We start from the raw sequence: 8,077 nt of genomic DNA on the forward strand, positions 1-8,077 counted from the left end.
TAAACTACACAAATTTAAAAAAAGACTTTTTTTATTACAAAGAGCAGAAAAAAGCCGTGGTGCAAGGGTAGAGCACTTCCCTCAGAAACAAAGGATCCGTGGTTCAAACTCCACCTCTGGGCAAGTTTTGCGACATCGGTTAGGAAGGAGGCGTGAACTTCCAATCAAATGCTTATCCGCGGTGTTCTTTGATAAGACCCTAAGAAATTCTTGGGGCACCTAAATAAAATGAAATAAAAAAAACGGGGTGCCTAAATTACCTCAATAAAATGTTGGGGGAATTTCGCTACATTTATTTATGACACAAATTTTTTTAAATAACATATCTTTAAACTTTTTAAAATGCATTTACAATAACCTAAATAAAAGCAATCTAACAATACTAAATAAGTTGGGGGAAAAAAATTTAAATCATTATGCAAATTGAAAAAAATAATTTTTAAGCTTACAATTTAGAATACATGAAACTTGTTGTTTTTTATATTTTACTGAGCAATAAAGTTCTACAAGAGTTCAAAGAGCAATATAGTTTTAGAGTTTTTCTTACAATGTAACTAAAGATTACATTGTGAGAAAAGCCTGCTCCGAGAAATGCAATTTTGCAAGGGAAGAGAGGAAACGTCGACTTAGTACCATTTCTAAGACCATTTTTTTTATGGTATTGAAGAAATTCTCGCAAAACATTTTTAACGCGACAGTAAACGCCTCAATCAAGTGGTTTGAAAAATGTTGAAGAATGGAATGGTAAATTTATTAGGTTGATATCATTCTTTTAATATAATTGAATTGTTACTATAGAAACATGAGTTAAATGACCTTCAGCTGTTAAAACCACATAGCCTTCACATTTTGTATTTTTAAAAGGTATGAGCACAGACTTAATACATTGTATACATCGATCTTTTTCCATCAAACCAGAAGGAGACAACGTAGCAAATACCAGAAGGTCCACTAATACCCCATTGAGCCCAAATATGATTTGGTTTAACAAAAAGGTGGCAAATAAACACCGTTGTCATTGAAGTAGTTATTGATAATGTAATGAATTATTTTATTATTGCCGCCAATAGTAAGTGGTCGCCTTGCTCCTCTTTTAATCAAGACTGTTTTTGAACCTTGATCACAATTAAACCCAATTTTATCACAGATGTAATATTTTTTAGTTGTGACTAGTCAATACGTCTGCATTTTTATAAGTTATTGGAAGTGTTTAAAAAAATACATCAATCAATTGGTTAGTGCATGACGCCACTCTCGTTGTTGAAATTCTTAGTTTCAGTTATTATTCTATATAAGACAGTGGATTTATTGGAAACTCTTTTTGATTTTATTTTTGTTTTTTTTGTTTTTTGTAATTTTTATTGCTACCTATAAGCAATAAAAAAATGATGTGGTACTTTGTGTACCTCCTTCAGGTAAAGAAGTAATAAAAAAAAATTTTAATAAAAACTAACTGATACTAACTAATTATATTTTTAGTTTACAAAACCTCAACTTTATGTTAAGTTATATTTTAGTTTTAAATAAGTTTTAAACCTTCGTCAGCGAAATAATCAGAAGAATGTATATTAATCTAATAAAGATCCAAAAAATTACGAAACATTACAAAAATATGAAATTTTTTAAAAAATGCGTATTACATTTTTAGCCAAAGAAACCGCTATGTTTTACGTTCTGTCACTCAAATGAAACTTTTTTTTATTTAAGAGTTTTTGTCTTGTAACAATAGTAAAGAGCTTTTCTTTAAATCCGAACAAAGTGCAAAGAGTCATAAACAGGGCTAAAGGGACAAGGAGATCTTAGCTCGTTTAAGCATTTTTAATGCACGAAACAATTTCTTTTTTGAGAGTATTTATTCCATAAAAGAAAAAGGACCACAAACATTGCAAAAGTGCATTCAGGGGGCTGAGGCATTTAAGCATTTTAAATCTCCATTAAAAAACATAAATTAAATTTCAATTATTTTAAACAAAGTTTAAAACAGCAAAAACATTTTAAAATATTTACAATAATGTTGTTTATATGGTACATAATCCTAAATTAAAATTAAATTTATTTTTATTCTGCTTTAGCGTAGGGTGTAGGGTGTGTAGGGTGTAAAAGTTAACACTAAACTCTACTTCCATTAAAAGACTGAGTTTAAGTCTTATACTCAGTCACAAGAGTTTGAATTAATCAGGAATCTTTATATATTTTAAAGTTGAAAATGTGTACCAAAAGACGTTTTTTTCGTCTACCCAAGACTTTTGCTACACAGAGCGCAGACACGACGTTAATTTTTGGTCGAAAATTTTCGAACTCGAATTTTTCGCGCGACTTTCAAAACTAAGTTTTGTGAAGACTGGAATATTTTACGTTTGGTTCAGTCAAATCTAAAATATACAGTTAAGTAACCAATGTTCATAGCTTTATTGTTCACAAAGTGAATAGTGATTTTTTTATACAATGCCCGTTTTTAACTCATTTACATTATTAAATTTATTACTTTTACACTTTTGATGGATGACATAAGTTATTGAAATTTCAAAGTTTTATGCAAATGAAAATGAAAAAACTGTTTTATATATCTTCAGCTATGTTATCAAATATGTTTTCAAAAACGTCATCTTTTACAAAATATCTTTTTAGATTTAGGCGTACTTCTGTGATGACGTTTTTTAGCAATGGCGTAACCTTTAATACGTAACGTCCAAAACTATTTGTTAAAGAATATTATCAAAACAACTGTATCGGCGAGACAAATTTTTTCTAAAAATTTATATTTAGATTATCTATTTTATTTTAACAATTTATTAATATGACTTTTTTCGGTGTTTTGAAAACACGGACCACTAAGTGATAAATTAACAGTAAAATATGTTTTTAAAACTTTTGAAGATTTTAAACGTTTTAAACAATGAAACATTAAATGTTAATTTGAACCAATTTTTATTGGAATTTTTTTCAATAGAGTATTAAGTGAAAAACCTAGATCCAAATAACAAGATTCAAAAATCAATATAACTAAAGATAAAATGTTATCTAAAATTTTTTTTAACTTAAAAAAAAGTTGTCGGCAACAGAAAGTTTTCATATATGTACATATATATATATATATATATATATATATATATATATATATATATATATATATATATATATATATATATATATATATATATATATATAAAATATATATATATATGTATATATATATATATATATATATATATATATATATATATATATATATATATATATATATATATATATATATATATATATGTATATATATATATATATATACATATATGTATATATATATGCATATATATACATATATATAACCCCCTCATTTTGAGGGGGTCGAAAAGTTTGCATGGTAATAACTTTTGGAATTTACAATTTGTTTGAATGAAATTTAAAACCTGTCGATAAATTTAAATTTAGTATAAAATAGTAAAGTTGAAAATTTTGCTACATAACTTCCCTCGCCTTTAGGCAAGAGGGGGCTCAAAAATTTAGGGTGTTTTTGTTCTTAGGCTTCCATCATCGCAACTTTTTTCAAAGCCTCCTCATTTGTCATAAACATGAACATACTTAAGTTTGAAGTATTTTCGTAATCTAAATTCTCTTAGCTTCAAATGTTTAAACAAAGTTTGCCTTGGCTATGTTCATAAGTTAGACGTTAACACTTGTCAAACTTACTTAACAAAGTGCATCAACGAGAAGGTAAGCTATAGGACTTAGCACTCCATCTGTAAGCTAAAAGCTATGTTGCCAAAGGTTAACTCATTTTTGGATTCTTTCCTTTACTTGATTGGCAGTTAATGAAAAAGTAATAGTAACCAAGGATAGTCTTTCTGGGGATTCGTTTCTGGATTCTTTTTTTTTATATTTCAATTTTAAACTTTTTTTATATCTATAATAACTCGTAGTTAAGCATAACCCATAAAGATAAAAAAAAATTGATATATGAAAATATATTGAATATAAAAATACCCTTTAATTAAACAAAATGGGTACATATAAACACATCAAGTACAATTAATACCATTGAAAAAGATAAAAATTACTGTACTTAAATGCATTAAAAACAGATTATTAGAAGATGTTTTCATTGATTTTACTAATAAAGAAAATAAGTTAAGTTTAAACTATAACATAAAATTATATTTAATAAAAAAACAACCTCATGATCCTTGCTACAAAGAATATGATTACCCTTTTCAAAATCAATGAATAAATGAAATGATTATAGTTTATCAGGTTCATTATCATACGTAACATAGAATGTGGTTTGTTTTCCACTTAATTAATCAATTTATACTACTTGAGCACGTTCTAAAGATACTTCAAAAGAATTTTTTTCTCTAACACAATATTGAATAGAAATACCAACAAAATCAGATAGATTCTTTTATTTTTTTTTCGCTTTCAACAGCCACATCATGTAATACACGAGGTTTAAAAACATTATTCAAATTACTTACAGATTGTTTCTTTGGTATTAAATTTGCTCAAATGTTGTCTTTTTTGGTTCTTCTAACTTTGATTTAAAAAAAGTTTTTTGTCACATTCCACACCCTAGATGACAAAATAAAAACTAAGTTGAGCAAAGAGTACTTTCAATTTTAATAATTCTTCCCAATTACAAATTTTTCTACAGCTTCTTCCAATAAAATTCATGATCTTATATTTAAATTTATTAATTTATTACAAGCTTTATTATTTTATTTTTTTTGGTATAGTTAAATTTTTTTCGCTATTTTTTCTTTCGTACTTTGCTACAAGACACATAGCTTTATCTTTTTGGAGAACTTCTTTCCTTTAACCATATTTGTTTTTTATCATTGGTTCTTGAACAACCAAGTAATTCTTTGTTTACTTCATCAGTTTTACTTTTTATTCATTTTTATGTTTGATTCTGAGATCACTTTGTCAAAGCCTAGAAAGTGTGAGTATTTGCATTTGGTTTAATGCGTACCATTAAATTACACTGCCAATTTGCTATTTTTCCGCTGCTTCTTTAACTTTCTGATATTATCAACTAGTTGAGTTATCTTTATGGCTAATGATTTTTTTACAACAAAGCAGTTGAACATTACACAAGACGTAGAATATACTGCTTTTTTTGAGGTATCTTTCAATGTTAAATACCAATGATAAATTTCTTTATTAAGCATTTTATCAAAATAAATATACAACTTTCAAGATTATTTTACAAGGAATGCAAATAATTATCACTTAAAAAACTAGAACAAAGAAAGCGGACTAAAGTTTTTCTTTTGCAATGGAATAAAGTTGTACAATAAATTGCCGAATGAATTTATATCTCTTGACATGAAGGGATTCAAGAATCAAGTTGTGAAGGTTTTAAAAGAAAAAGGATATTTTTAAAAAAGATATGAAGCGTCATGTACTCTTTTTTATACAGATTTTAAATAGCTGAAAACAGGCTAATCGTAATAATAATAATAGTAACAATAATAACAATATTACCAATAATAACAATAATAATAATAATAATAATAATAATAACAAAAACTTATTCACTTATCAGTAAGTAAATAATAATAACTATTCAGTAAGTAAATCTACTATAAAACTGAGAAAAATATACTTCAGTAAATCTTCTTTTAAATATAGTTAATAAAAAAAAACCTATACAACTATTAGGCGCTACTGCAGTTTCTGCCCCCGCCCCCTTTTTTTTTTTAATTTTTTCTGATTAATTATGACTCTAATTCGTTGATGAAGTTTGAAAATTTACACTAAAAAACGCTAATATTCGCAATTTCTTTCATTCTCGATTATAATAGAAATCCTTTTCAAAGATGAATTTAAAAAGCCTGGTTCCTATCAACAGTTTGATACAAAACTGTTTAAAAATGCCGAGCGCATCATTTTCTGATTTATCTCTGTCCCAAGTCATGAACGTTTAATCGCGCCAATTCCTATTTGTTAGTTGATATATGTACATTTAGTTGCGCTAATCCCTATTTTTCAGTCGATGCATGTACATTTAAATGCGCCTGTACCTATTTGTCAGTCGATTTGTGTACATTTAAAAGCAATGTCTTAAATTAATTTTTAAAAAATTAATTAAAAATATAAAAAATATATTCATAAAAACATTTAATTTACAATAAAAACTGGGTCGCCTAATTAAAAAAAAATTTTCTAAACGATTGATTTTAAAATTGAAACTTGACGTAAAACGTTTTTTAAAAATGGCGAATATTAGCGTTTTTTTGGTGTATTTTTATGAACTTCAACATCGATTTAGAGCACTTTCTGTTAATTTTCGGATCTTTATTTTTAGACGATTCTTAATCAGCATAAAATTCTCCATCATAATCAGCAATAAAAAAAAAAAAAAAGGGGGATTGGAGAAACTACAATTAGATATATAGACCTAATTATTCTATAACTAGATAAAGCTAGATATATAAGCCTAATTATTCTATGACTATATTTTTTTACAAATAAAAACCACTTACGTGCACATTTTTTTCCACATGAAAAAATTGTCAAACGCACAAATCGCAACATCGCTTACAAATGTGAGTAAAACTGGGGAAATTCTACAAATCACCAGTTGGAAAACAAAAAATCCACCCCAATTAACCCAAATTAAAAATAAATACACATTATTAATAAATAGTTGCAGAACTTACTTTCATGTGATGACGGATGAATTATCTGGTATTTTAAAAAAGTTGAATCATTTAAAAGTAAATAACCTTTTCAATTCAAAAGTAGAATGTCGTCTTTACTTAAATAAATGTTCTTTATTCTTTTTTGAAAAAAACAATACCAAAAGATGTATTTAAATGTGTAATTTTCATAAGTAAGTTTTCATTCTTCGATACTTACCTAAAATCGTTTTTGCATTATTTCAAAAACAAACAACTTTTTTTTGTTTCAGCAATAAAAAGTCACGGGACTAAACTTCCTACAATAATTCGCCAGCTAACTAATAGGAAAGTTAAGTTTCTGACTAAAGATCCTAGTTTGCCAACTTAAAAGGATGTATGGTTTAGGAGAGTATGAAAAATATGCATGTAAATTAATTTTATTAAAATAAATCTTTTTTACATGTGTATTTAAAATTGGGATCCGGTACCGAAACCAAGGGCTTTGGGGTCGTATAATGTATATTAGGATGATTAGGGGTAAGAGGGATCTGCAAAAAGCTTTCAATAAAGTAATGGATGGAGGAAAATAATCAGCTTTAAAAGACGCACGCTTTAATTTAAAAAATATTTCTTAATTTATATAGGTTTTTTTAGTTAAAAGTGCGGCCGTGGCGCAGTGGTTAGAGCGCTTGCTTTATAAGCAGGAGATCCAGGTTCGAAACGAGCTCTGGACAAATTCTCGCGTCACGGTAAGGAAGGAGGCGTGAACTTCCTGGTTAAATGCACTTCCGCGGTGCTCTGTGACAAGACCGTTAGGACTTCTTGGGGCACCTAAAATAAAAATTAAAAAAAAAAACAAAAAAACTTTTCTAATTATTAAAAAAAAAAAAAAGAGGGAGAGGTGTATTTTAAAAGCGTACATACTTTTTATAGAAGGCCCTGCCCCATTTAAGGACATATCGTCAACTGAGAATCGAGAGGCCGTATGTCCATCTTTTGCGTTTCCGAAAAAATTAGGTTTTAAAATTTAATTTGTAGAGATTTTCAGCCAGAATGTCCAACTTACTTTTTAAATATTTTTAAAAGTTTTATCATTCTTGAGGCTAAATTTATTGGACACATACTCCATTTATTGGAGTATGTGATCAATGAATATAAAACTATTGAAAAGATAAATGTAACTTTCTTTTTGTTAAAGAATTAATGAAGGCAGATAAGATTATTGACAATGTCATTTCCATTTTAAAGACTGTCATTAAAATAAGAGGCGACTTATTTAGTTTTACAAGCTTTTCTTCTTGTGATTGATTTTGATATGCTTAATAATGATGAGTTTGATAAAATGTGTCAAAAAAAACAATAATAAAAAAAATTTTGAAGGTATAAAAAACGTAGTTTCAAAAAAAACAAAAAAAACAACAGCAGCAGATTTTTTTACTTTAAAAGGAATCAGGAGC

Source organism: Hydra vulgaris, chromosome 01, assembly GCF_038396675.1.
Source record: "Hydra vulgaris chromosome 01, alternate assembly HydraT2T_AEP".
NCBI classification, from domain to species: Eukaryota; Metazoa; Cnidaria; class Hydrozoa; order Anthoathecata; family Hydridae; genus Hydra; species Hydra vulgaris.